Here is a 14354-nt window from a genome sequence, read left to right as displayed (position 1 = left end):
CTGTTAACAGTTAAAATAAAGATTCAGCATTTTTTTAAGCTCATTATTAAAAAAACCCAAAAAACTACATATAGTGAGAAGAGAACGAGAAGGGGGCAAGCCCACAAGTGCAGGCTTGGGAGCTGTCTGCACACCATGGGAGGCAGAAGGGGGCTCAGAGGTAGATGACGCATCTCTGAGATACCCCTGGGGAGAAAAGGGGTTGGATGTTCCCTGGGCTGTGACGGTCGTAATAACTCTTCAAGCCCAAGGGCAAAGGTAACAGCTCCCCAACCTTCTCCCCTTAGACAGGTCTCCTCCCACCATCCCCACCTCTGGGGCAGCTCCTCCCTCCAGTGCTCCACCTAACGCAGGGCTCATGCTCCAAACTCCCCTCCCCACTGAAGCCACCTGCAGGGCCCGCTCCCCGCCCCCCAGGAGACTGATTAATGCTTATTAATAATGATAATGATTCATGATCTGGAGGATGGCGTGGACTGCACCCTCAGCAAGTTTGCAGATGACACTGAACTGGGACACAAGAATCCCATGCACCGCTACAGACTAGGGACCGAATGGCTCGGCAGCTGTTCTGCAGAAAAGGACCTAGGCGTTACAGTGGACGAGAAGCTGGATAGGAGTCAACAGTGTGCCCTTGTTGCCAAGAAGGCCAATGGCATTTTGGGCTGTATAAGTAGGGACATTGCCAGCAGATCGAGGGACGTGATCGTTCCCCTCTATTCGACATTGGTGAGGCCTCATCTGGAGTACTGTGTCCAGTTTTGGGCCCCCCATGACAAGAAGGATGTGGAAAAATTGGAAAGCGTCCAGCGGAGGGCAACAAAAATGATTAGGGGACTGGAACACATGACTTATGAGGAGAGGCTGAGGGAACGGGGATTATTCAGTCTGCAGAAGAGAAGAATGAGGGGGGATTTGATAGCTGCTTTCAACTACCTAAAAGGGGGTTCCAAAGAGGATGGATCTAGACTGTTCTCAGTGGTAGCAGATGACAGAACAAGGAGTAATGGTCTCAAGTTGCAGTGGGGGAGGTTTAGGTTGGATATTAGGAAAAACTTTTTCATTAGGACGGTGGTGAAGCACTGGAATGCATTACCTAGGGAGGTGGTGGAATCTCCTTCCTTTGAGGTTTTTAAGGTCAGGCTTGACAGAGTCCTGGCTGGGATGATTTATAGATTCATAGATATTAAGGTCAGAAGGGACCATTATGATCATCTAGTCCGACCTCCTGCACAACGCAGGCCACAGAATCTCACCCACCCACTCCTGTGAAAAACCTCTCGCTTATGTCTGAGCTATTGAAGTCCTCAAATAGTGGTTTAAAGACTTCAAGGAGCAGAGAATCCTCCAGCAAGTGACCCGTGCCCCATGCTGCAGAGGAAGGTGAAAAACCTCCAGGGCCTCTTTCAATCTGCCCTGGAGGAAAATTCCTTCCCGACCCCAAATATGGCGATCAGCTAAACCCTGAGCATATGGGCAAGATTCAACAGCCAGATACTACTGAAAATTCTTTCCTGAGTAACTCAGATCCCACCCCATCTAACATCCCATCACAGGCCATTAGGCCTATTTACCATGAATATTTAATTACCAAAATCATGTTATCCCATCATAACATCTCCTCCATAAACTTATCGAGTTTAATCTTAAAGCCAGATAGATCTTTTGCCCCCACTGCTTCCCTTGGAAGGCTATTACAAAACTTCGCTCCTCTGATGGTTAGAAACCTTCATCTAATTTCAAGTCTAAACTTCCTGGTGGCCAGTTTATATCCATTTGTTCTTGTGTCCACATTGGTACTGAGCTTAAATAATTCCTCTCCCCCTCCGGTATTTATCCCTCTGATATATTTATAGAGAGCAATCATATCTCCCCTCAGCCTTCTTTCGGTTAGGCTAAACAAGCCAAGCTCCTTGAGTCTCCTTTCATAAGACAAGTTTTCCATTCCTTGGATCATCCAAGTAGCCCTTCTCTGTACCTGTTCCAGTTTGAATTCATCCTTCTTAAACATGGGAGACCAGAACTGCACACAGTATTCCAGGTGAGGTCTCACCAGTGCCTTGTAGAACGGTACTAAAACCTCCTTATCCCTACTGCAAATACCTCTCCAGATGCATCCCAAGACCGCATAGATGATGATGGGGCGCCCGGGATTTCCAGGTTTATGGATCTTGGGTAGTAGATAGAATATCCCAGGTCGGGGTTCCAGAGGTGTGTCTGTGCAGATTTGATCTTGTGCTTTTTCAGAGAGTTTCCTGGGCGCCCCATCATCTCAGGCATTGGCACCCTGACAGCAGGATTGTCTGGCTATGTAGACTCCCTCCTCAGGCCCTACGCGACCAGCACTCCCAGCTACCTTCGAGACACCACTGACTTCCTGAGGAAACGACAGTCCATCGGTGATCTTCCTGATAACACCATCCTGGCCACTATGGATGTAGAAGCCCTCTACACCAACATTCCACACAAAGATGGACTACAAGCCGTCAAGAACACTATCCCCGATAATGTCACGGCTAACCTGGTGGCTGAACTTTGTGACTTTGTCCTTACCCATAACTATTTTACATTTGGGGACAATGTATACCTTCAGATCAGCGGCACTGCTATGGGTACCCGCATGGCCCCACAGTATGCCAACATTTTTATGGCTGATTTAGAACAACGCTTCCTCAGCTCTCGTCCCCTAAAGCCCCTACTCTACTTGCGCTATATTGATGACATCTTCATCATCTGGACCCATGGAAAAGAAGCCCTTGAGGAATTCCACCATGATTTCAACAATTTCCATCCCACCCATCAACCTCAGCCTGGTCCAGTCCACACAAGAGATCCACTTCCTGGACACTACCGTGCTAATAAACGATGGTCACATAAACACCACCCTATACCGGAAACCTACTGACCGCTATTCCTACCTACATGCCTCCAGCTTTCACCCTGACCACACCACACGATCCATCGTCTACAGCCAAGCCCTAAGATACAACCGCATTTGCTCCAACCCCTCAGACAGAGACAGACACCTACAAGATCTCTATCAAGCATTCTTACAACTACAATACCCACCTGCGGATGTGAAGAAACAGACTGATAGAGCCAGAAGAGTTCCCAGAAGTCACCTACTACAGGACAGGCCTAACAAAGAAAATAACAGAACGCCACTAGCCGTCACCTTCAGCCCCCAACTAAAACCCCTCCAACGCATTATTAAGGATCTACAACCTATCCTGAAGGATCACCCATCACTCTCACAAATCTTGGGAGACAGGCCAGTCCTTGCCTACAGACAGCCCCCCAACCTGAAGCAAATACTCACCAGCAACCACATACCACACAACAAAACCACTAACCCAGGAACCTATCCTTGCAACAAAGCCCGTTGCCAATTGTGCCCACATATCTATTCAGGGGACACCATCACAGGGCCTAATAACATCAGCCACACTATCAGAGGCTCGTTCACCTGCACATCCACCAATGTGATATATGCCATCATGTGCCAGCAATGCCCCTCTGCCATGTACATTGCTCAAACTGGACAGTCTCTACGTAAAAGAGTAAATGGACACAAATCAGATGTCAAGAATTATAACATTCATAAACCAGTCGGAGAACACTTCAATCTCTCTGGTCACGCGATTACAGACATGAAAGTCGCTATTTTACAACAAAAAAACTTCAAATCCAGACTCCAGCGAGAAACTGCTGAATTGGAATTCATTTGCAAATTGGATACTATTAATTTGGGCTTGAATAGAGACTGGGAGTGGCTAAGTCATTATGCAAGGTAGCCTATTTCCCCTTGTTTTTTCCTACCCCCCCCCCCCAGACGTTCTTGTTAAACCCTGGATTTGTGCTGGAAATGGCCCACCTTGATTATCATACACAATGTAAGGAGAGTGGTCACTTTGGATAAGCTATTACCAGCAGGAGAGTGAGTTTGTGTGTGTGTGGGGGGGGTGAGAAAACCTGGATTTGTGCTGGAAATGGCCCACCTTGATTATCATACACATTGTAAGGAGAGTGGTCACTTTAGATAAGCTATTACCAGCAGGAGAGTGGGGTGGGAGGAGGTATTTTTTCATGCTTTTTGTGTGTATATAATAAGATCTTCTATACTTTCCACAGTATGCATCCGATGAAGTGAGCTGTAGCTCACGAAAGCTTATGCTCAAATAAATTGGTTAGTCTCTAAGGTGCCACAAGTACTCCTTTTCTTTTTGCGAATACAGACTAACACGGCTGTTACTCTGAAACCAGCTTATAACTAACATTCTTGTTATTAATCCCTAAATGCATGACCTTACACTTTTCACTATTCAATTTCATCCTATTACTATTACTCCAGTTTACAAGGTCATCCAGATCCTCCTGTATGATATCCCAGTCCTTCTCTAAATAGGCAATACCTCCCAGCTTTGTATCATCCGCAAACTTTATGAGCACACTCCCACTTTTTGTGCTGAGGTCAGTAATAAAAAGATTAAATAATAAATAAATAAATAAATAAATTGGTCCCAAAACCGATCCTTGAGGAACTCCACTGGTAACCTCCCTCCAGCCTGACAGTTCACCTTTCAGTAGGACCCGTTGTAGTCTCCCCTTTAACCAATTCCTTATCCACCTTTCAATTTTCATATTGATCCCCATCTTTTCCAATTTAACTAATAATTCCCCACGTGGCACGGTATCAAACGCCGTACTGAAATCTAGGTAAATTAGATCTGCTGCGTTTCCTTTGACTAAAAAATCTGTTACTTTCTCAAAGAAGATAGGTTGGTTTGGCACGATCTACCTTTTGTAAAACCATGTTGTATTTTGTCCCATTTACCATTGACTTCAATGTCCTCAACTACTTTCTCCTTCAAAACTTTTTCCAAGACCTGGCACACTACAGATGTCAAACTAACAGGCCTATAGTTACCCGGATCACTTTTTTTCCCTTTCTTAAAAATAGGAACGATGTTAGCAATTCTCCAGTAAATTTAGTTGGGGACTGATCCTGCTTTGAGCAGGGGGTGGGACTAGATAACCTCCTGAGGTCCCTTCCAACCCTGATATTCTATGATACCCACCTCCAATCCCCCAGCCCTACCCCAGAAAAATATGTTTCTCTCATACATATTGTGATGGGACCCCTAGGGTGCAGCCTGGGACTGTGGGACCGCTGTGCCCCCTGAACTCTCTCCAGCCTGGGCTGTCTCTCACAATGCCCTGCTAGTGACCAGCAGCAAACCCCTCCAGGTGCTGTTGTCACTCAGCACAACCGCATGTGGAGACCCAACGCCCAGCTGGATCGCATGAAAGCTCCCAGGGCCACTCCTGAATCACACAGAGAAAGGCCACAGCCAAATCCCCCCAGCTCCCAGCACTGTACCTGAGGAATATGCCGCCTTTGACTGCTCAAGATGAGCAATGCACATTTATTAACTGGTTCACCACTTCAGCAATGGAAAGCGGATCTACACCAGCCTTTGCAAAACCTGAGCAATTTGCCACACACTTCATACAAACTCACTGGTGAAGATAAACAGTAAAACAAACGTACTGACTATAAAAGACAGATTTTAGGTGATATTATGTGATTGATAACTAACTCTGGCCTTTTACCTAACGAAATAAAATAAGGACGCAGTCTAAACTCTCACCCCGATTAGCAAAGGTGAAAGTAGGCTGGTGCACCCCGAAGCGGCACCCCGGTAAGAGAGCAGCTGGGGCTCTGGATGCTGCCGGCCGACTAGTAAGGTTTCAGTGCTGGTGCTGGGCAGCCCACCCCTCCCCTTCTGCCCCTTTTCCCTTCTACCCTCCCCCAAAGGATCCCAACCCTCCCTCCCCTCCCCCCCCCCGTGACTCCCAGCCCCACTGCATGACGGTCAGTGGTGGTGGTGGTGGGGGGTGTGAGGCCCCAGGCCCTGGGTGGTGCGGCCACAGTACCCCCAGGCTCCAGCCACAGGACTTGGGTGGCCAGGCAGCACGGTCCCCAATATCCTGGGGGGTCCAGTGGCCGGGCAGCGTGGTGGCCACACTCCCAGACCCAAGCTCCCCCCAATCACCCCAACCCCCTACCCTGAGCTTGCCTGAGCCCCCCGCCACGTCCCCCAACCTCCTGCCCTGAATCCTGCACACCCCACACCCTCCAATCCTGAGCCCCCAATCCTCTGCCCTGAGCCCCTCTCCCCAAGGGGGGGGGGGTTGCAATACAACAGTACCCGTAAGAAATTTAAGTTACTTTCCCCCCTATTAAACTAGGCAACAACTTGACTAGGCTGTTTTTCTCACCCCCACTGGATATTGCAGTCCTTAATATACAGATTTCACCTTGAAATCTGGGCCAGTCCCCTCAGTTGGAGTCTTCAGAGTGTAACTTGTTGCTTGCAGTGTAGGTGGGTGAAGGAGGAAGGCCAAACATGGCCCCTGCGTTTGGTTTTTATACCCTTGGTCCATGTGCTTGGAGAATACAAGTCCAGGCACGTCTATACAGTACAAACCAGTATTGCTGAGTTTCTAAGCAAGGTTGAGCAATTCTCCCTAGTGTAGCCTCATGAGGGTGAGTCACTGCATTGTAACTCTGTTGCTGGACAATGGCTGGTGATTTCTATTTAACAGCACCCTTCCAGGGGTTGGTTACCTCCCTTTGTCATTATCTCTGTAAGCCAGTATCTGGGCACCTCCCAAACCCACAGCATATTTTAGTGACAACCATATAACACAATCTCATAACTTCATATGCACTAAAGATATTCGTATTCAGATGGAACAGTGACTTTCAGCCAATCATAACCTTTTCCCTGATACCCCACCTGGCATGCTTTATATGCATTATCACAATTATATCCAGAGGAGGACATATGGGAGTCAGAGGGTGTTCCCCCAAAGTACAGAATGTCACACACATATCTTGATCCTAGATGTCAACCCCCACTGTCAGCAGAGGACAAAGTCAAGGCAAAATTTCATTACACAGAATCAATGTCAGACGGGTCTGAAATTGAAAGATGAAATGGAAATTCTGAACGCTTGTGAAATCTCCAGAAAGAAAGCGATATCTGGACAAAGGAAAGCCCAGGAAAGGGTTGGGCCAATTTCTGATTCATTTGCAGATGAGCCACATCTCAATAAGAAGAAAACCTGCCCAACTGCTGGGAGCATCAGAAAAATGTCAGCATGCCCAAGCTGTACCAACTGGCACAAATTGTACTGGCAGGTCCAGCAAGACAAGTGAGTGCTGAAAGAACATTTCCAGGCCTCAGATGTGTCCTGTCACTGCAGAGCTCCGATATGACAAAGCAACTGTTTAAACAGGTTATCTGACGTTGTTCAAACAGTTTGGTTAGGAAAAAATAATCATGTACATTTGACAACAGAAAAACACTCGGAAAACTCATGTAAAGTTAAAGTTACAAAATAAAGAATCAAAAATCAAGACTGTTGGCATTTTAAGTTCCAGCTGTTTTGGGGGGTTTACCCCCACTGAGATTGGGATACAATTTAAACCTGTCACTGAACTTCTATTTTTGTTTCTTTGGGTGGCTTGAACCACAAATGAAAGGGAACACACTGAATGGAACTGAACCCAAACCTGAACCAAACCTAAATAAATCCCAGCTGGGCTCCTTGCCTGCTGTTGCTAGCAGTGACTCTGGTTTCACACAGAATCCTGCACAGAAATCAGAGCAGGGCCCAGTTCAGTCCCGTCAACCTCAAACATTTAACATTCAGGAGTCAGACCCCCAAATACTGAGATTGTTCCCTACCCCATGGGCTGGGTGAGCTGCCATTGTATCTCTCCCCATCCCCCTCCCGCCTCCTGGCCCTGCCCTCCCCAGCCAGTCTCTGTTTGCTCCATATTCTCCCCCCAGCCCCTCCCCCCACACCCCCATTTCCTTCCCTTTATCCCCCCCCCCGAGTTTCCCTCTAGTCCAGCTCTGCTCCCCTGAGCCCCAGAATTCTCCCCCTGATACCTGTGTGTTTCCCCAGCCGCCCCACATCCCGTGAATCCCTGTCCCCCCAATTCCTGTCCCCCAATTCCTGCCCCCTCCACATCCTTGGGCACCCCCCCGGCCCAGGCAGGGAGCCGGGCCCCCCCGCGGGGAGCAGCCGGGCCCCCCAGCCCCGCACGGGCTGCACCGGGGGGGGAGGCAGGTCTCACCTTCGCTCCACGTGGGGCACAGCCGGGGCGGGGCTCGGGGTCCCGGGGGGGGGCCGGGCCGGGGTCTCTGCACGGGGAGGGTCCCGGGGTTGGGGGCCGCGGCAATGTCCCGCCCGCAGCCAGGGCCGGGGGCTGGCGAGGACCGTGGGTCGCGGCGCACCGGAGTCGCCGCCGCGCTGCGCTTCCTGCCGCCGGGCGCTGACCCCGGATGGGTTGTGCCGGGTCTGCCCGGGGCGGGTCCGCACCGCGCCCGGGGCCGGGCTGGGGCTCGGGCTGGGTGGGGCCGGGCTGGCCACGTCCTCCGCTGCCTTGTTTGTGTCTCTGGCGGTCTGCAAAGCGCCCCTGCAAAATTGCACTGCCCCCCCCGCCGTGCCCCCCCGCCCAGCCGCGGTCGCCCCCCCCCCCCGCCGTGCCGCCCCCCGCCGCCGGCCGGGCCGGAGTCTGCAGGGAGCGGGGCCTCTCCCACGCGTCCCCGGTGCGCAGCCGGCCACCGGGCGCTCTCGGGACCGGCCTGACCCGGGCGGGAGCGGGGTCCCCGCTGCCCGCGCTGGCTGGGCCGCCGGGCCCCGTTAACCCGCCCCGGGGCTGCGGGGGACGCTCCCGCCCGGCCCCGCCGCCCTCGCCCCGCGGGGTCGCTGCTCCGCCGCTGCCCGGCTGGCTCCGGGCGGCCGCGGGGCGTCCCTGCTTCAGTTCGCCGCTTCTGCCTTTCCCCGCCCGGCAGCCCCGGGGCTGGAGGAGCCGTGCCCGCCACAGGCCGGCCCTTCTCCCTTTCCCCACTTCCTGCGCCCGCGGCAAGAGCTGCCACGCACGGGGTTCCTCGCTTCCCCGCCGCGGCCTTTCTCCCTCCCGCCGTCCGGGGCGGCAACTGCTGATGGCTGGGGCAGTCTCCCCGCAGCCTGCTGCCTCTCACCGCTCCCGTCCTCTCTGCCGCTCCCCAGAGCTGTGACGGGTGCAGGGTGTGCCCCTCACCGTTTGCTGCCTCCCTTTGCCCGTCAGTGCAGTACTGCCAGTCTGGGGAGATCAAAAATCGTGAGTCCGACCCCCCCCCCGAACCATGAGATTGGCCCCCAAATTATAACATTTTAATATAAGTTTACATTGTGTTTTTAGGTCAGGCTGGTGATGCGTGAACTCCTCCTGCCCATTGCTGGGGCGTGCGCATGGGACAATTAGTGTCGCCCACTCTCCCACATGCTGGGTAGGGTGATTTTGGTCCCTGCTACAGGAGCTCTCGGCCCCACATCTGCCCACCTCCTGCCCAGCTATTAATCCTCTCCCCCTCCAGCCCCCCATCAGTTCTGTCTCCACCCATCCCCCATCAGGTCAGATGCCCCTTATGGGCGGTGTGTGAGCCCCCCTTTGGGGAGGCTAGCCATGCAGCCCCCACCCCTTCTGCCCGAGCCCCCCTACACCCATTGGAGCCTGAGCCCCGCAACATACCCCCGAACCCCCCCAACATCCCCCCAGCCTCCCCTGGCCGCTGGAGCTCTGAGCCCTCTCCCCAATGGCTGGAGGAGCCCCATCTGAACAGCCCCGGGCCACCGGCCAGCCTCAGGGCCAGCTCGCCTGCCTGCCAGCTGCCCCCAGTGTCAGGTCGCCTGCTGGCCCCAGCACCCGGCTGCCCACAGACCCCAGCATTGGATTGCCACCTGGCCCCAGTGCCAGCCCCAGCACTGGCCGAGCTGTCCACTGGCCCCAGCACTGGGTGGCCACCCAGCCTTAGCATCAGCCCCAGCGCCAGGTCACCGGCTGCTCTCTGCCACTTGCTGGCCTCCAGCCAGAGCTGGACTGCCACCGGCTTGGAGAAGAGGGTGCAGCGTGGGCAGGAACCTACCCGATACTCCTGGCTTCTCTTCTCTCGACGCAGTTTCAATCCCAGGAGTTTTTCTCTCTCTCCCCTCAGAATCTTCCGATGGATCTGGCTTGTTCCTGAATCGTCAGAAATGATGTGGCTGGTTTGATTTTTATTTTTATTGGTGAACCAAAAAAACCTCCCCAACGTAAAGACAAACTTGTCTCCGCTGGCGGCTGGAGAAGGTTTATGATGTCAGAGATACCAAGGAAGTGGAGTCCTATTCGTGGAGCCTGGGAATGTTTTATATTTGACCTTGTGTCTCCCCTGGTTTACACCACCATGAAACTGGGGTCACACCCTTGCATTGTTCTTTCACAGTGTGAAACAACCTGTTTTGGAGAAGGTTTAACTAACCAAGTGACAGCAATCCCAGAAGCCTGCAGGGTGAGAAATCTGGGCTGGGATTCTCAGCGGAGCCCAACTCCCACTGACTGTAAGCTCTCAAGCCTCGTGGATGGGACTGGCTGGACGGAACTGGTCGTAGCACTAGGGCAAACCCCATTAGACGTTCTGGGTTTTGTTGAGGACGGTGGGGCTTGGCCCGAGCGCTGTCCTGAGCCCTTCCCATGGCAATGCCGCCTGGGCAGCTATTCCACAGCTCCCAGCAAAGCTGCCAGCAGCAGCGGGTTCTGGCTCTCACCGGGGGAGAGCAGCGTGAGGACTAATGGAGCCACCAGGGCAGTCGCCTAGGGCGCCAAGTGGTTGGGGACGGCCAAAAGCGCGCTCCGGGGCGGTGGTGGAGCGGAGGTGAGCTGGGGCGGGGGTGTCACAAGTTACTCCCAGAGGCAACATATGGGGTGGTCATGTGTGTCCCCCCCTTTATAGTGTGCCCCCTCAGTATCAGGAGGCTTACGGAGCTTAGGACAGTTCCCTGCCCTTCCCCCCCAGCCTCTGCTTGAACCAACACCGATCAGAGAAAAGACTTGCAGAGAGCAGTGAAGGGTGGTGGGAGACACCTAAACCCCTCCTGACAAGGGTGATAGAATTAAGGCGACTCCTGTAGCCCCGTCTGCATCAGAGATGGGACAAGGAGGCATCTCCATTAGCACAGAGAACAGAGATTCCAAGGCAAGAACCGCACTGAACTCTGGGAGCAGAAAAGCAGGGAAGCACGGCATCATGGGGGTCTCTGCTCCAGATGTTAATGGACATACGCCAGCCCACATCCAGCTCAGCAGTTATCAGACTAGTTCTAGTCATGAATCCTTGACTGATGTCCAAAATATTGAAGCAGCCTAATTGCATTGCGAGCTCCCTGGAAGGAACACCACCCATAGCCAAGAGTGATCAGCTCCTATTGTCTAGCCTAAAGAAAACCCTTGAGTCATCAGTTTACCCATAAACAAATCTAGTGTTCCCCCTTGAACCATTGTTGTTTCTCTACAAAAACTCCTACCTATGTTCAAGTAAGTGTTCTGATGCATGGATCCAAACTCTATTTGTTTAGGCTCTCCTTGTGTAGTTATCACTATTATTCAATAAATAACTTTTATGGTTAAGCTGGTTGCTTCCCTCTCTCTCTCTCTTTGAACTTTACTCTTTTGTGGTTTTAGCTTCCTCATTTATTCTGCAATAACACTTCTCTTATCTAAGCTAAAGATCCCTGTAGCACCCAAAAATCCTGTGGGGTTTGCTCATCCAGTGGGTTACGACCAGAACAATTGTAACGTGAAAGTGGGGATAGGGATGTGCTGAACCTGGGACATACGAGGGTGGCAACTGGGAAGTGCTGCTCGATCCAGACAATTGAGTCCAGGGGCATACGAGGGTGGCCGCCTGGAAGTGCTGTTTGACCCCGCCTGCTCAGGCTTACTCTATTGTACTCTATTGTGTGGTACCTATGGCATATAAGGGGTCGGCTTGAAAGTGCTGCTTGGCGCAGCCTATTGAGCCCAGGGGCATATAAGGGGTCGGCTTGAAAGTGCTGATTGACCCGGTCCACTCAGACTTGCTCTGTTAATGTGTGTGTGTGTTCCTCTGGTTCTGGGGCTGGAGGAACCCAGCCCTGGGGAACCTAAGTCCTGCAGGATAGCTCCATTGGGAGGGGACTTGCAGGAGGAGGAGTAGAGCTCCGTATGAAAACACAAGCAGTACATGGATAGAATTACATCCCCCCCCCCCCCCCGAAAAGTAACTCTAATAAAGGAGAGTACCAACGGGCACATCTGGTAACAGCTGAGTATGTGCAGCGCTGACCCAAGCAGCCAAGTAGGCACGTGCATGAGCCCCATGCTAACTGCAGCGGCTTTATGCTGATGTAACTTGCATCAGCGACAATGTGTACAGTAGATGGGCCCTTAGGTGCTGAACTATATCGGACAGGTGGGGCTTAGCATAGGCAGCACGTGGGGTGGGGGCAATGTGAGGTCAAGTGCCCACCTTGGTTCTGCTTGGCCTGGCAGGGGGTTGGAGGTGGGCTCTGTCCTTCTCCTGCTGCGCGTTTGGCCCCTCTCCCTGGCTGGCAGACGGGCCCAGGGGGAGCGGAAGGATGGGATGGAGCCACTTCTTATGCGGGCTAAAGGAAGGTGGCTGCTCTGTGCAGCGCAAAGGCTGCCTGTGAGAACCCAGCTGTGGGACTGCCCCTTCTGCTCCCCACCTGTGCCCAGCAGCCAAGGACAGGGGCCAAGCAAGGCCCCATCCCAGGTAGCCGGGGAGCAGAGGGGGTGGGCCGCCGCTGCCTCCCCAGCTGGGCTCTCTCTCAGACACCTGCTGCGTTGCCCAGAGGCAGTGACCCGGAGCAGTCACCCACAGCCTGTGTGTGAAACAGTCCCGCGCCCTGCCCGGGCCTGGACCCCGCTGCCAGGGAGAACAGCCAAGCAAGCTGGAAATGTGCTGGGGACAGGCACTGTGGGAGAAGGACAGAGTCCCCTCACTCCCACAGGTTACAGTGGTGGGGTGGGGAGAGCACGGCTGGGCGCAGGGCAGGGGTGTCACAGGCGAACGCACTGGGAGCTGGTTCCCTGGTCTCTGCTCAGCCACAGATAGAGGCTTTGCCTGCATCCTGCCCCTCCCCTGCTGAAGCCCAGAGACACGTGCTCTCTGATCCTATGACCAGCCCCCCAAGAGCTGGCAGGATTGGCTGCCCTGGCCCAGGAAGGTGGGCTGGAAGTTACTCCCAGAGGCAACATGTGGGGTGGTCATGTGTGTCCCTCCCTTTACAGTGTGCCCCCTCAGTATCAGGAGGCATACGGGGCTTAGGACAGACCCCTGTCATCAGCATCTCCCATTGGCTAGCTTGGGGTTCTCCCCACTGAGCTCGCTGGCTTTTGTGGATCCCATTCTAAGGCTCCCCTCTCTCGTCATTCATTGTACAGAGATCCTAGGCACCTGACTCAGGCTTTGTGGGTCACACCGCTGTTCCTGTGACTTTCTAGGCATCTGAAAGTTTGGCATTGCAACACTCAGCATCACAACTCTTAAGTCCCTTGGTGAATTTAGCCCTTAGGTCTTTTCCTCACGGTTAAAAAAAGGGGTGTCTGTTTTGTTTCCTACAGAACTACAGATTCTGTGTTGAAAACTTGTTCAATATGTGTTCTAGGTGTTGGAACTAGGGGAGCTGCCATAGCCCCTGGCTTGAAGTGGTTTCCATGACAGACAGGTTTAACAGTTTGCTTCAATGGCTCTCAGCACCCCCACTACACAAATTGTTCCAGCACCCCTGATATATGTAACAGAGACAATGGAGGGAAGTCTGTACAAGGAACCATGGTCAATTTTCTGCCTAACAGCTTGTGTTTCCAAGGCCTTCGTAAGTATTTCAAATACTGTTTACAATGCTTTGCACTGTTTTCACAGTTTTGTGTGCATTAAATATTTGTTTGCTATAGAAATGGTATGGCCTAATCTACAATCAAAAGAGACTAATAAAGAAATAGCAATGCCTTCCGTCAGGGCTTTATATACAACTGTCTGGAGGTTTCACATTATAGAATGTTCCCCCCCCCCCGCCACAAAAACCCGTCTTTTTTTGTGTCCAAATTCAAAATAGTGATTTCACAATGGTAGCAAAATGGTCCAGGAATGCCCCATCCAGCACAATTTGCTGCCCCTGCCCTAGAGGATGGGAAAGAAGACAGAGGCAGCAAAGTTTGACGGGGGGCAGCAAAGGAAAATACCTACTTGTCAGTAACTGCGACAAGTAACTAATTGGGCCAGAAGGGAAGCAGTTTGTAAGTTACCCCATGGGTCCTCCGCAGCCAGGATGGGGCCCCCTGGGTTGGTGGGGGGGACGACCACGGAGGAGCTTCTCATAGGCTTGTGCCAGGGCCCCTCCTAGGGTGACCAGATGTCCTGATTTTATAGGGACAGTCCCAATATTCAGGGCTTTTTCTCATATGGGCACCTATT

At 52.6% G+C, this 14354-nt stretch overlaps 1 long non-coding RNA gene across 1 annotated transcript; it reads left to right on the top strand.

Moving 5' to 3' along the window:
- The first annotated feature begins 8921 nt into the window (after positions 1–8921).
- LOC141996203 (uncharacterized) lies at positions 8922–11308 on the top strand. The gene is made up of 3 exons (XR_012641498.1): positions 8922–9181; positions 9263–9350; positions 10056–11308. It is a non-coding gene; the product is annotated as an uncharacterized LOC141996203 (long non-coding RNA).
- The last annotated feature ends 3046 nt before the right edge of the window (positions 11309–14354 follow it).

Source organism: Natator depressus, chromosome 11 (genome assembly GCF_965152275.1).
Source record: "Natator depressus isolate rNatDep1 chromosome 11, rNatDep2.hap1, whole genome shotgun sequence".
NCBI lineage: Eukaryota > Metazoa > Chordata > Testudines > Cheloniidae > Natator > Natator depressus.
Note: the sequence above shows the minus strand (reverse complement) of the source record. Positions and strands in the feature narration are given on the sequence as shown.